Source organism: Castor canadensis, chromosome X, assembly GCF_047511655.1.
Source record: "Castor canadensis chromosome X, mCasCan1.hap1v2, whole genome shotgun sequence".
Classification (NCBI taxonomy): Eukaryota; Metazoa; Chordata; class Mammalia; order Rodentia; family Castoridae; genus Castor; species Castor canadensis.
In genome coordinates, this window is record NC_133405.1 from 114,000,962 (window position 1) to 114,017,549 (window position 16,588).

A 16,588-nucleotide genomic window follows, 5' to 3' on the forward strand; every position below is an offset into this window, starting at 1 on the left:
AAGAATATTGGGTTTGTTGTTTATTTATTGTTATTTTCTTTTTACATATTAAAAGAAAGAAATATGGTTCTGGACTGAGATTGAAGATACAGGAAAGGTGAAAATGGAATAACATCTCTTATGAGGTAGAAGAAACTTGAAAACTGAGTACAGGAGGGAAATTGGGTGGAGGGGAGGGACACCTCAACCTGAAGTGAAAGAGGTAAAACAGAATAGAGATACAGAACACTCTAGCAATAAACAATATATAGGATTTTGCTTTTTAGTCATAGTTTCTGTTCAATGAATTGTCTCACTTATTTTTATTCCTTAATTTAGAGGATTAAACTGTGGGGTATGCTTATAACAACAAGAGCAAGATCACTTTGTTTTTCAGATATCATTTGCACTTTCTGCATTAATCAAATAAGAGTTTGACAAGATGTACAGATGAAATTTGGTGTGTGTTAAGGGAGAAAAATTCCTTTTTATTCTGTATATTTTAAAAAATATTTATATTGCCATGAATGTATCAACTTTGATGTGCAAATTTATAGTGATGAATGGGTTTTGCTGTATGCATTGCATGCTGGTGGCACAGTAATAAATCTGTGATGCTAGAATTGTAATGGTAACCTTTAGCTCCACTGTAATGAACTCTTATTGTACACTTTTGAGTTGTTAGTACTTTATTTGCTATATTTGACAATTAATTAGGTGATGACTGGGTTGCTGGACGATGGATTGTCCAAAAATATACTGTGCTTCTATCACATTGAAATGGTTTCTTTCCTGTCACTTGTGGGTGACCTAGGATGATAAATGGAAATATATTAGCATAGCTATTGTGTTAGTTAGCTTTCCACCACTATAACAAATGCCTGAGATAATAAATTTAGAAAGATAAATGATTTATTTTGGCCCACAGTTTTGGAGTTTCCAGTTCACAATAGGGTGTACCTACTGTTTTTAGGTCTTTGGTGGGGGAGAGCTGCACATCATGGTAGGAAGTACATGATGAAGCAACACTGCTCATCTCAAGGCCAAAAAGAAGAGAGAGGAAGAAGGGACTGGGGTTCTGAAATCTCTTTCTAAGGAACATCCCCAGTGACCCAAAGACTTCCTTTTATACAACCTCCCAATAGTGCCAACCTGGAGACAAAGCCTTTTATGTATGATTATTTGGGAGACATTTAAGGTCTAAACTACAGGAACTATATGTCAAGCTTTGCCCCCAAATTTGGGCTTTTTTTCTTTCAATACTGGGGTTTGAAGTCACAGACTTGTGCTTGCTAAGCAGGTGCTCTACTGTTTGAGCCAGTCCCCTAGCCCCTTAGTTATTTTTTGAATAGGGTCTCATATTTACGCCTGGGCCAGCCTAGAGAGTAAACCTATTTACTCCTCCCATGTAGTTGGGATGACAGGCATGTGTCACCCTGCACATCTTTGTATTGGTTGAGACGGAGTCTCCCAAGATTTTTGCCAGGGCTGGCCTTGAACTACAATCCTCCCTATCTCTGTCTCCTGAGTAGCGGGATCACAGGCATAAGTCACCATGCCCAGCTCCAACTTCAGGCTTTCATATCAACTAATGGTCTCCCTTTCCAAAAAAGAAAGGAAGCATTATTTTATTTAATTCTTTTTAATGATAATATCTCACATTTCAACATCCTCCAGTTTGTTTAATTAATAAAGCAACTTAATGTTTATTATGACCATTTGTTGATATTTTCTCATAATCTATATCTGTTATAAACATAATTTTCCTTTTACCTTAACTCATCCTTCAGTATGGGAGCTAATACACATTTTCATATGTTTTATAACCCAAGCAGGAGAATGAGCTTTCTGAAGAAGGCTAGCTCATTTTCTCTATAAAAATATTCAACATAATTTTAGGAAGGTAATTTTAGGAAACATAAGAGACCTGCATGAACTCCACTTCCAACTCCTTTCTGAACACATTGGGTATGACTTTGAGAAAAGTCCTATATATTCTGTTTAATATCTTTTAAGCTTGTATATTCCGCAGATGATTATTTTTACTTCATTGGAAAGTGGTGTTAGTGACTTTAATATGCTGTTTTGTGCTTGCTGTGAGAGAAGATTTTACCTAGCATTCTATTTCAAAATTTGTCAAATGCCCAGAAAGCTGAAAGAATTGTACAGTGAATACCCATGAACTCACCATCTAGATTGTCCTGTATCACTTCATTCCTTTATCTACCAGTCATTATCACATTCTGATGCATTTCCAAGTAAGTTACTCCTAAATTTCTTTTATCCCTAAATGCTTCAATATGAATATCATTAGCTAGAGCTCAGTCAGTATTCATTCACATTTCTTTTATTTGTTCATGTCAGGATTTGTATAGCACAAATCTCAAGTATATCAGTCTGTGAGTTTTGATGAGTAAGTATACCTATGTGATGCATTCCTCTATCAATAATTATATATATATATTGATATATATATATAATGAGATATATATATATACATATATATATATATATATATATATATATATATATATTCACACTAGAAAAGAGAGCATTTTTAAGGTTGGCTTGAGTTTAGTTTATCTGATTTTCAGCATGACTGAATATATGACCATAAAATTATCAAGATAAAGCATAACAAAGGTCCATCCAGGAAACTGATATGGCTATTGATAATGCTATGTGTTCATTCAGGCACTGGGTTGGCTAAGTTCTTCATAATAACCTTGTAAGTTTAGCCTCCACCTCTGTTAGAAGCAGCAAGGAATATGCATTTTCCAGACTATTAGTGCTGGCCATAATCACAGAGGACACCCAACCCACCCATTTGCTTCATAACTCAGAATTTAAGAAACCCATAAAAATCCAGTGGTTTTACAAAAGTATATGATTACCCTTCCTTAACCTCTATAGTTGAAAGCTAGCTAGGGCCTACTTTGCTAGTGTCTTGTGTCCTTTATTTCTTTCATCTTTATAGGTTATTAATCTTTTTATCCCCATAATACAGAGGAGTAAACTGCAAATAGCATAAAATGTTTGATCATTTCCATGTTCGAAACTAACCTTAAATGTTAGTCTAATATGCTAATGTACTTTTAATTTAGTATTTTCTGGTTCTGTCTTCCATAAGTTTAAATGTTTGGCTGTTCCTTTATTCTAGCTTTTGGGAATTTAGAGAAGTAAATATTTCACTTGGTCATAGTAATTAGGATTTCATCTATACCAATAATTCCCCTCTCTTTAGATTTCTGGTGTATTATATCAGAGACATTTTATCTTGTATTCATATAGCAATCACATTTCTCCTCTTCTATTCCTAAATGAAACAAATACACATCCATACTCGCTACATGGTTCATGTATTTGCTTCTTTCCTTTTTTAGTGGATTTATATTGATACTTATTCTTCAGAACTTAACTATAAATAAGCCTTCCACAAAACCATGTTTAACTGCCTTGTGAAAGGAGGAAGGACATATCTTAGTATTCCATAATTTTGGTTTTTATCGTTTTAACTTTCCTTGGTTTCTTATATGTCTTTAAAGATCAATCATTGAGATATGTTCACATTACTCTAGGAATAATTGTATCCTCATTTTGTACAATATAATGGAGGTTTCTTTGTTTTCAGTTTCCTTCTTGATTAAGCCTAAATTTTGTTGACTATATTAGTCTTAAGGTGATTCCCACGTATTTTTCCTTATTCCAACAAATAGCTCAGGAGATCATTGTCTTAATTGCAGTTGGGATCGTTTTTCTTTATACTTGCCCACTGTTAAACATTTGTTTACTCTTTACCCACTCAAATGACCTCCATAGATTTACCTGTAGTCTAACTGTTCCAGTGCCTACTTGCATCTTTTGCATGCTCTATAGGATGATTGAGATCCACCATGTGCTCTCCGTAGCAGATCATAAATGTTTGCTGATACCTATAATCCATGGTTTAATCTTCTCTCTACAGAGAAGCAGTAACATCTTGCATAGTATGTTCCTTTATGCCTTTATTCATTATTGAATTTTATGCTTACAACAATCCCGGGGTTGTACAGTTGAGAACACTGAAGATGGCCTGGCAAATCAACTTTCCCAAATTAAATTAGTTACTTTATTACAAAGCCAGGCCTATACCTCAGAACAAACCAATAGTCAAGGTTGATTTCTAAAACTCAGTCACACTAACTTCTGGTTCTGATGCTGTACCTTCACTGCAGAAATTGTTGTTCTGTCTTCAGAAGCAATATATGTTAAAAATGGCAATCATTTCTTTTTTAAAAACAACATTCCTCCCTAGGAGAGATGTAGGAATTTATATCAGTGAAGAATATATATTGATAATCAAACATAGCTAGTTTAAAAACTTGAAGTAAAAGGTTGGCTAGTACTTAATCAACTGAACTGTTTCTTTCTCTGCAATATTGTGGTTCTTGACATGATTGCTGAGTTTCCAATTTGACACTTCTGGAAACCTGTAAATCAGGACACATGCTGGGTCCCAGTCTGTCATCCTGAGTCTTAGCATTGGTTATTTTTTTCCCTTCATTATCCAACATCTATTTACTGCACAAATCAGTTGAGAAGCTTTCCATGATGGACCTCTGTGAGAAGAAATGTGTATATTTGGGTAGCTCTTCAATTACAAACATGCACAGATTGTCTGGGTTTATGTGCAAATATTTTATTATTATTTCACTTTTGTATGTCAGATGAATCTGGTGTAAATGTAAATCTAACAGAATGGGCTCTAGTGACCAAGTACCTTGCCATAATACATCTTTGGTCTATCAGTCTTGTGGGTAAAGTGTTAAAGTCTGATAAAATGCTATCATTGAGCTGTTGCCAAATTATGAACAATTATCAGGTCTGTATGATGTCCAACTACCAGGCTGAACCAGTCACAGGATAACAGCTTCACGTTAATCATCTTCACATTTTATATTTTCTTTCATTCCTTGACAAATGGAATACATGGAAAACTTCTAAAATTTTCTTTTGTATGAATTTTTGTGGGTTCTTCTGGAATTGCTTAATCAATTGCACTACATTGTTTCTTTTATTAAATAGGTATTTCTGAGTCTAGTCTAGTTTACTGTCTAATAAATATCTCTTAAATGTTCCTTTCTATTGTGGTGCTAGAGATTAAACCCAAAGCCTCACACATGATAGGCAAGTGCTCTACAACTGAGTTGTATCCCTAGCTCTTTGAAATGTTCTTTATCATATGAATCTAAGATCTAAATTGTGATGTGTCCATAGCACAATTATTAGATCTCTTATTATTATTCATAGCAGTCAAAATGATGCATATTATATGTTTATTTTTTTCATATTTTTGGCAATACTTGGTTATGTGTAATAGAAAGTGTACACATTATAAACACTTAGCTCAGTGAATTATCACAAACTGAATACCACTATGTAAATAGTACCCAGATCAAGAAACGGAATATTGCCAGAACTTCAGCAGCCCCCTTCCTCTCTTCCAGTGAGTTCCCATCCCACAAGAGTACTACTATCCTGAATTCTAGTCTTCTACTACTGTTTTGTGCTTTTGCACATTACAGAAATGGAATCAGACAGTGTCTACTTGTTTGTGATTTTTTTCCCTCAACATTATGTTCATGAAATTTGTACATATTATTGCATGTAGTTGCAAATTTTTTATTTTTGTAGCTGGAAAATACCAGCTACAAAACACACACACATTTTAGTCAATGAAAATTTGGGCAGTTTCCAATTGGGTGAAATTGCAAATAGGTCTGCTATCAATCATCTAACGTGTGTTTGGTGAATATAAGTATGTATTTTGGTTGGTTATTTACATGGGAGTAGAATTACAAGTCAAATAATATTTTTAAGTATATTTGACAAGTTGAATATTTAGAGAAATTTTATGGTGAGTCCTTTAGTAAAGAAAATAATCATTCTATAATTTCTGCTCTGCAGAATGGATTCTCACATATGGCTGGTTATTTCACAAGGGGCCATACTTCTGCTAGCTGTCTTTCCAGTATTCATCTAATTGTACTTATGTTAAAAACAATACAATATTTATGGTTATTATTGTCCTCTTGAGTTCAGTGTGTTTCTAAATTTGATAATACCTATAAAATATCCTTAGCTAAGATATAAAGGGGCTTTTCTTTATTACTTAGTATATGATTTGATTAAAAAGATAGACTTAGCCAAAAAGACATGCCAGTGGTTTCTTTCTAACCTACAGTTATTTTAAGAATATGAGAGAGAGAAGGCATTGATTAGTTTTGGCTCATGGGATTCTCCAGGATGCCATACATTTTAATCTGTGGACTTTATATCAGATAAGGATATGCTTACAGTAAGCATAATACTGAAGATGTTTTATACAAAATAAAATATGATTAATGCAAATTAAACCAGAAACAATGAAAGCAAGCCCATAGAACATTTGTTTACTTGGGAGACAGATTGTACCCTGACATAAGGAAAATAAAGAGGGGCATATGAAAGATTTGAGCCAGTGTTCAAATTATGTAAACTTGAAACACAATAAAGAGACAATGATTACTTTTGAAAAATGACTGAAGATGTTGAGTAAGGGTTGACTTTGGAAGTGGTATTTTTACATCATAATAAAGAAGGAATGTGCATAATTGAAATAGTCATTTACAGACAGTTATTGGAAGTAGATCAAGGGCCAAGTACTGAGCAGGACACTAAGAATTTTTTTCTTTTAATGATTATAGTACTAACTTATGCTAGGTTCCCTATAAGCAGCCTTGGAATAATGATTAAGTGTAAAAGTGGTTTATTTGTAAGGTGATCCCAAGAAGTACCAGTAGGGGAGAGAGACAGAGATGCAAAAAGGTAAGAAGCCAATTATTCAGCCAATTATTGAGCAGGTTATTGCTATGGGCAACTGGGATTCAACAGTGATGAATAAACTCTAGGAGATAGCAAAAAAAAAAAAATACTCCTTATAGTTTTTTCCCACAGTGGGCAAAGGCAAGGGACCAGGAATAATTTTCTTCCAACTCTCATCTGTCACTGGTTAATACTACTGCTGGTACATTAGCTCCCCCAGCATTTCTGGCATGCACAGTGCAGGCTAAAAGAAAGGCCTCAGCCTTGTAGTAGAACAAATGCCTGCTAACCTACACTTGAATGTGAAGAGATAAGGTCATACACATGGAACATTGATAGCAAGTACTACAAATCCTGTCCTTTTCCTTGAGATTCTCATTGTCTAGAGTGGGAGATAGGAATGTAAAAATGTAAATTATAGGAATGTACGGTTAAATTTTAAAAGATAAAGTATTGTGAAAATACCAAAATGGGAGAAAATAACTATACATAGGAAGAGCAGAACTCTTCATACATAATGATGACCTTTGAGTGGGTAGTTAGTTATCAAAGCTCTACTTAAAAGGATAAAAGAATAACATTATATTTTAAACTTTGGATATAACCAGGTAAGGCCACCCCATGTGTGAATGCCTTGGGATAATTTGGTCCCTAGATTTCTGTTTTACTTGTGAATTTATCATATAAAGAATTGGAATACAAAAACATGAAGATATGATGGCAAAAATGTCTTCCTTCTGATAAGGCTTAGAGAATTATATCATCTAAATGCCATGACATTTTTGGTGAGATTTGGTTCTATGGGCTTTTGGAAGTTTTTATGTATGAACTCCTCCAAGGAAATATAAGCATCAAGTTTATTGATCCATATACTCTTGTTAAAGCTGTTTTAGGCAAGACCAGAGTCCTCTTTGAAACTTTCCAATTTGAAAGATATTCCCATCTATACTTCCTCTGATTTTTGCACAATGCCTTTGAGACTTGTGTTCACATCAAAAGAGCTTATTTATCTCTACCACTGAGGACTTTTTATGAGACAGTGATAGAAAACTCAATTGAAATTACCATAAACTAACTCAGAAGAAATGTACTGACCACTGTCACTAAATACTTGAGAGGGAGATGATATTTGATCCAGGAATCAAATGGTATAACAAGATTTCTCTTTTCCTTCTCTATTTTATGCTTCTGTATCAGAATATTTGTTTCATTTTTTTAATTCCTTTATTCACATGTGCATACATTGTTTGGGTCATTTCTCTCCCCTGCCCCCCTCAGTTCCAGGCAGGTCCTGTTCTGCCTTTATCACTAGTTTTGTTGAAAAGAGACAAGCCTAATAAGGAAGACAAAGTGTTTTTGCTAGTTGAGTTGAGGATAGCTATACAGAAATATTCCTAGCATTGCTTTCATGTACACGTGTTATGACCCATGTTGATTCATCTCTACCTGATTTTTACCCTGGTTACTGATCCCCTTCTCATGATAACCTCTGTTGCTTTAAGGTTTCTATATTAGCTACTCTGGAGTGGGGACATCAAACGCTTTCATGTTTTGGGTTTTCTGCCTATTTCTATATCACCCAAATGTGCTCTCCCCTTATCATGTGATCCAAGTCCAACCACAATGCTTCATTTGCACTAGATCTAAAGTCCGCATATGAGAGAGAACATACGATTTTTGGTCTTCTGAGCCTGGCTGACCTCGCTCAGAATGATGTTCTCCATTTCCATCCATTTACCTGCAAATGATAAGATTTCAGTCTTCTTCATGGCTGAGTAAATTTCCATTGTGTACAAATACCACATTTTCTTGATCCATTCATCAGTAGTGGGGCATCTTGGTTGTTTCCATAACTTGCCTATTGTGAATACTACTGCAATAAACATGGGTGTGCAAGTGGTTTTGGAGTAACCTGTGTTGCATTCCTTTGGGTATATCCTCAGGAGTGGGATTGCTGGATCATATGGCAGGTCTATGTTTAGATTTTTAAGAAGTCTCCAAATTTCTTTCCAGAGTGGTTGTACCAGCTTGCATTCCACCAGCAGTGGATTAGGGTTCCTTTTTCCCTACATCCTCGCCAACACATGTTGTTGTTGGTGTTTTTGATGAAGGCTATTCTAACAAGGGTGAGGTGGAATCTTAGTATGGTTTTGATTTGCATTTCCTTTATGGCTAGAGATGGTGAGCATTTTTTCATGTGTTTTTTGGCCATTTGAATTTCTTCTTTTAAGAAAGTTCTATTAAGTTCAGTTGCCCATTTTTTAACTGGTTCATTGATTTTAGGAGAGTTTAGTTTCTTAAGTTCCCTGTATATTCTGGTTATCAGTCCTTTGTCTGATGTATAGCTGACAAATATTTTCTTCCACTCTGTGGGTGGTCTCTTCAGTTTAGAGACCATTTCTTTTGTTGTGCAAAAGCTTTTTAATTTTATGAAGTCCCATTTGCCCATCTTTTCTCTTAGTTGCTGGGCTGCTGGGGTTGTATTGAGGAAGTCCTTGCCTACACCTATTAGTTCCAGAGTGTTTCCTGCTCCTTCCTGTAGTAACTTCAAAGTTTCAGGTCTGATATTTAGGTCCATGATCCATTGTGAGTTGATACTAGTACAGAGTGATAGACATGGATCTAGTTTCAGTTTCTTGCAGATGGATAACCACTTTTCCCAGCAACATTTGTTGAAGAGGCTGTATTTTCTCCATCATATATTTTTGGCACCTTTGTCAAAAATGAGGTGGGTGTAGTTGTGTGGATTCATATCTGGATCTTCTATTCTGTTCCACTGGTCCTCATGTCTGTTTTTGTGCCAGTACCATGCTGTTTTTATTGCTATTGCTTTGTAATATATTTTGAAGTCAGGTATTGTGATACCTCCAGCATTGCTTTTTTTGCTGAGTATTGCCTTGGGTATTCGTGGTCTCTTGTGTTTTCAAATGAACTTTAGAGTAGATTTTTCAATCTCTGTGGTGAAGGCCATTGGGATTTTGATAGGAATTGCATTAAACACGTAGACTGCTTTTTGTAGTATAGCCATTTTTACTATGTTGATTCTACCAACCCATGAGCATGAGAGATCTTTCCGTCTTCTGTAATCTTCCTCAATCTCTCTCTTCAGGAGTTTGTAATTCTCCTTGTAGAGTACATTCACATCTTTTGTTAAATTTACTCCGTCAACAGAAATAAGCACTGGCTGAAAGTGAAAGGCTGGAAGAAGATTTACCAAGCCAATGGTCCCCGAAAACAGGCAGGAGTAGCCATACTTATCTCAGACAAAGTAGACTTCAAACCTACATTGATCAAATGAGATAAAGAAGGATACTCCATACTAATAAAAGGGGAAATACACCAAAAGGAAATAACAATTATCAACATATATGCACCCAACGTCAATGCGCCCAATTTCATCAAAAATACTCTGAAGGACCTAAAAACATACATAAACTCCAACACAGTGATAGTGGGAGACCTTAATACTCCCCTCTCACCAATAGATAGGTCATCCAAACAAAAAATCAATAAAGAAATTCTGGAACTAAACCACACCATGGATCAAATGGACCTAGCTACAGAATATTTCATCCACCTTCTGCACAATACACATTCTTCTCAGCAGCCCATGGAACTGTCTGCAAAATTGATCATATCTTAGGGCACAAAGCAAGCCTCAGCAAATATAAGAAAATAAAAATAATCCCATGCATTCTATCTGACCACAACGTATTAAAACTAGAAATCAACAATAAAAACAGCAGTAAAAAACTTGTAAACAATTGGAAGCTGAACAACACATTGCTCAATGATGAATAGGTCATCAATGAAATAAAAGAGGAAATTAAAAGGTTCCTGGAAGTTAATGAAGATGAAAACACGACCTACCAGAACCTATGGGACACAGCAAAAGCAGTCCTAAGAGGAAAGTTTATAGCCATGAGTGCATATATTAAAAGGACAGAAAGATCTCAAATCAATGACCTAATACTACAGCTCAAACTCCTGTTTGTTTCATTTAATTCCCTTTAATTCATTCCAAGATGGATGTCAGGTATAAGATCATATCATCTGCAAATAGGGATATTTTGACAGTTTCTTTACCTATTTGTATTCCTTTTATTCCTTCTTCTTGCCTAATTGCTCTGGCTAGGAATTCCATGACTATGTTGAATGGGAGTGGAGATAGTGGGCATCCTTGTCTGATTTTAGAGGGAATGGTTTCAGTTTTTCTACAGTAAGTATAATGCTGGCTGTAGGTTTGTCATATATAGCTTTTATAATATTGAGGTACTTTCCTTCTATTTCTAGTTTTCTTAGAGCTTTTATCATGAAATGGTGTTGGATCTTATCAAAGGCTTTTTCTGCATCTATTGACGTGATCAAGTGGTTTTTGTCTTTGCTACTGTTAATGTGGTTTATTGCATGTATTGATTTTTGTATGTTGAACCACCCCTGCATTCCTGGGATGAAGCCTACTTGGTTGTGGTGAATGATCTTTTTGATGTGTTGTTGAATTCGGTTTGGCATTTTTTTTTGAGGATTTTTGCATCAATGTTCATTAAGGAGATTGGCCTATTATTGCAGCACTATTCACAATAGCCAAGTTATGGAAACAGCCATGATGCCCCAATACTGATGAATGGATTAAGAAAATGTGGTATTTGTAAACAATGGAATTTTATGAAACAATGAAGAAGAATGAAATGTTATCATTCGCAGGTAAATGGATGGAATTGAAGAACAGCATTCTGAGTGAGGTTAGCCTGGCCCAAAAGACCAAAAATTGTATGTTCTCCATCATATGTGGACATTAGATCAAGGGCAAACACAACAAGGGGATTGGACTTTGACCGCATGATAAAACAAGAACACACAAGGGAGGTATGAGGATAGGTAAGACACCTAAAAAACTAGATAGCATTTGTTGCCCTAAACGCAGAGAAACTAAAGCAGATACTTTGAAGCAAGTGAGGCCAATAGGAGAAGGGGACCAGGAACTAGAGAAAAGGTTAGATCAAGAAGAATTAACCTAGAAGGTAACACACATGCACAGGAAATCAATGCAAGTCAACTCCCTGTATAGCTATCCTTATCTCAACTAGCAAAAACCCTTGTTTCTTCCTATTATTGCTTATACTCTCTCTTCAACAAAATTAGAGATAAGGGCAGAATAGTTTCTGCTGGGTAGCGAGGGGTAAGGGGTTTAAGGCAGGGAGTGGGGAGGATGGGTGGGGGGTAAGGGGGGAGAAATGACCCAAACATTGTGTGCACATATGAATAAAATAAAAATTTAAAAAAAGATGGATATCAGGATTTTTCAGGGCTACATCTTAAGTAAGAATGGATAAGCCCCTTCTTTAATACTTCAAACAAAAATTTGTGGAGTTATTTAAATCTGATTAATCTTTCTTTGGACCTGTGTCCATCCTTGAATTAACCAGTGAGGTCAGGGATATTAATTAAAACCAATTAGCCAATACCCAGAAAACCAGGGGAAGTCTATAATATGGAAATTGCAAAAAATGGGAAAACTAAAGGAGTGCAAGAGAAAGAGGAGTTAATGAATGTTCAGTAGTCTCACTTCTCCAGAACTCCCCATCTGGCATTATCTTTACCCCTTTGAACATTTCCATTCTTTCTCCCTTAAGACCTATATTCATATTCAAGTTTTCTGTATTTTGGGGGAAAAAAGCTTCCCTTGACTCAAAACCCTTCTCTAACTCCCTCTTATAAAGATATTTTGATAAATAATGTACAATTTACTATCTATTTTTTCCTAGACATTCATTTGCCAACACCCTAAAATAAGATTTCTACCACTTGATAAGTTGGACTTGAGGGTGCACACCTGTAGTCCTAGCTACTTGGGAGGCCAAAGCAGGAGGATCACTTGAGTCCAGGAGTTTGAGACAAGCTTAGGCCATATAACAAGACCCTATGTCAAAAAATTCTACCACTCCATTAAAATCATTTTTGTTAGAATACATTTATAGTAAAAGGGGGACTCATTGTGATAATGCCATGGATGTGTGCAGTGTAGAATTTCATGTGGCCAAAGCCTGTGGATGCTTTTGACATGGGCTTTAGGAGGCCTGACTCCTTGGGTCCAAGTGTTGCTCTACTAGTCACTACTTGTATGACCTTAGACCAATTTTGTAACACAGTATTTCTTCATGTGTTAGTTGAAAATAATAGTAGCAATAATAACAACAGCCATGTAACAATGATATTAAAGGACTATCATGATAAGTCAATGAATTAGTACATGTCAATAATTTAAAATAATGCTCTGAATGGAGTAAATATCCAAATCAATTGTTAATTATCATGATTTTTATTATCTTCTGTGATATCTATGACATTTAAAAGTATTAAACACTATTGTGTTTTTGGAAGTCTTTCTTTTCCATGTTTATGCAAATATACTTTTCTGGTATTCCTCATACTCATCTTGCCTTTCATTTATCTTATTGACTGCTTTTGTTTTATTCAGTCTTTGTATGTTATATTTACCAGGACTCCATCTCAACCCTCTGTTTTGTTCAATCTATATGCCACTGATGAGTATACATTCATATTGACAGTTTCTATTTTTGATTCTTTGTAGCAATTTCCAATCCCAAACTTCTCTTTCTCTCAAAATATATTAGCTATATTATAGACCATTCAGTTCAACTTACTAAAATGGCTGTCCTCTGTGGATGATCTTCAAACCCTCCCACTGAATAAGTCAGTCCAAGATTAAACTCAAGACACCATCATCTAACATGCTCCCAAAACAGATGTCAGGGAATCTGTCTTAGACTTCATTTTCCCAGAACTTAGTATAATGCCTACTGTGTATAGTAGATTGTAAATAAAATGATGACTGTCTGACTAGATAGATAGATGGTTGGGTAGGTTATATAGAGGGTTAGATGAATTCTTGAGTGAGTATGTATCCTTAAATGTATTTAGTTAACTAAATTATCTGATAATAATGTATAATTAAAGATCAAGAATGAGAAAGCACACCCTCAATTGGTTCAAATCCCAATGAGCAGTTCTATCTTGCTATATTACATACACATGACCACTTTGGGCTAAAAACCTTCATTGCTGTGATTAAACAAGCACTCATATGGTATGTTTGTCTCAAACACTTGTCCAGACTATAAAATTCACTCTTTTGTCCACAATTAAATATATCTACCCACATAATGTCAAGAACTACTTTATTTCACCCTAATATCAAGTGATGACCTTTTCAAAATATATAGTATGATATTGATATATAATCTATGATATTGAAATGTACAAAATATTCAGTGGCATGAATCCAAACAGCTTGTCATGTTTATGTAAAAATGACTAGGCACCCTAAAAAATTGCTAGCATAATAAAATGTCATTAATTAAACCTATTTAATGTGAAGATAAATTGGAGTCAGATGCTCTTTTTTAAGGAAAGTCAGTTTTATTTTCAAATATATACAGTATAAAATAGACTAAAATAAAGTGCCAAGTATACATACTAAACTATCCTGCTATGACAATTATAGGCCCTGATGTATAATTCAAATATTAGTTGTTTCCATGATCAATAGGAAAACATTTCAGAACAGTTAAACATATTTTATTTATACTTTCAATGGTTTTCTTTTAAAGTTTAGATAGAAGACTAATCAAGAACCTCAACTATAATATGTATCCCACCACCCAGTAGAATCACAAGAATAAAAAACAAAACAATGGTGCTCAAAGATTAGTGAGACTAACATTTAAACAAAAGTTGACATGTTAACCAAAGTTGGAATATAATATGTTAAGTGGTTTTGTAATGGCAAGCACCCAAATAGAAATACATCCAATAAAAACAGTAATCTATAACAAGTACTAATCACTTGGTTTCTGGGGACCAGATTCTCCTGTAATAATAAATAGCTCTATAGTGTATATGTAGTCCTGATCCTTATTTACAAAATATCTTAAGTCCTTCTTTAATAACTTCTCATTTACTTTGTGTAGGCAGAAGAGTTAATTAAAAAGGACATCCCTTACATCATGAAATGAGAAGCATGGTTTCATGGTACTATATTGTATACATTTTGTTTGTCCATCCATAGCCATACTTTCTCCTCTACCCTACTGTATTTTGGGAGGCTGACCTATGTCCTCACTGTGCTCCCAGGCCCTCTGGCTTTTAGTTAGTTTAGGCTCTTGGAAGCTCTTATAGGAAATTGAAGAGAGTGGGAAAAATGAGATCTAGATATTTATTCTCCTAATTTCCTGCTGTGAAGTTGCCGCAGGCTGACTATGTCCCTTGACATAGTTACTGCTTTTTTCAAGATAGTTTCTCATGATTCTTTGCTTCTGGTCATTTCTCCTTCTCCTCTTGTTTCTCCTTCTCCTCCTTCCTTTGGCCTAGATGTAGTAACAGCTCCACAGCTACAAGGTTCTTGTATTATCTCTGGTGGTTTTCTAACAACCTACTTGTGTCATGATTTGTTCCTTGTAGATAAACCTCTCAGATGATATAGGCCAAACAAGAGAAAAGGAAAATGTCAAGCTAAAATATTCTAGAAGGCATGGGGAGGGAGGGCACTGAAGAGTTTTGTCATAGCCCATTTTCTGTTGCTACAGAATTACTGAAACTGGGTGTCTTAATAAAGAAAGGAAATTTAGTTTGACTGTGGTTCTAGAGGTTTAGAAGGATGAGAGGGCAAATATGTTAAAATATGATACTATGTTAGTCAACTTTTCATCACTATGGCAAGATACCGGAATCAAGTTAAAAGGAGGAAAAGTTTATTTTGTCTCATGGTATCAGAGGTTTCTGTAGATGATTGCTTGCCCCTGCTGCCTTTGGGCCTGTTACAAGTATATTGTGTTGGGAAGTGCATGGTGGAAGAAATGGTAGCTCAGAAATGGAGAGGGAAGAAGGGGCTGAGATCCCAATATGCTCATCAAGGGCCCTCCTTCTGGGGATAGCCCCCCGATGGCCTAACTTCTATTCCACTAGGCTCCACCACTAAAAGTTTACTACCTCCCAATAGTGTCATGGGCTGAAGAATAAGGCTTTAACACATGAACGTTTGAGGGATATTTCAAATTCAAATTATAATAGAAGCAAAATTTGAGTAGCAGCCTCAAGTTATAACAAACTGCTCTCACACTAACTAATCCAGTTCTGCTAGAGCAAGAATTCATTCCTATGAGAAAGGCATTAATGAGTTCATGAGGGCTCCACCCTTGTAACCCACTCAATTCCCACCAGACCCTATCTTTGAACACTGCTGTATTGGGAAGAAAGCCTCAACAGTAGATTTGTTGGTGACAAATTATACTCAAACCATAGCCAATTTTAAATGAAATAATAAGTTAAACATACTTATATTAGTTAGTAATCTCTCTGCAGTGTGGAATGTACATTGTAAAACCAAGACTTGGTACACAAGATTTTTATATAGTCCATGGCAAATGTGAAAGCAGAAAATGATAGAGCTTTGCAGTGGCAATAGAAAGAGGGAAGAAGGACTGGTGGAGTGGCTCAGGTGGTAGAGTACCTGCCTAGCCTTCATGAGGCCCTGAGTTTAAGCCCCAGTACCACCAAAAACAGTGATTAAAAGACAAAGAAAGAAGAAGTTGTATATGAAAGAAATTTGTAACTCATCACTATGGTGTTGGGTGAAACTTACTGAAGAATCTAGATTATCTGATTTCTTGCTTATTTGATAAAGTAGAGCATAGTTAAATTATTTGTTTTCTGCAGCATTGCTTCTATTTCATCATACCAGCTTAAG

General features: G+C 35.4%; 1 protein-coding gene across 13 annotated transcripts in view; it reads left to right on the forward strand.

Annotated features, from left to right (window-relative positions):
* Dmd (dystrophin) overlaps positions 1-16,588 on the forward strand; it is a 2,168,746-nt gene that overhangs the window by 1,596,267 nt on the left and 555,891 nt on the right. The gene's annotated exons all lie outside the window — the stretch shown is intronic.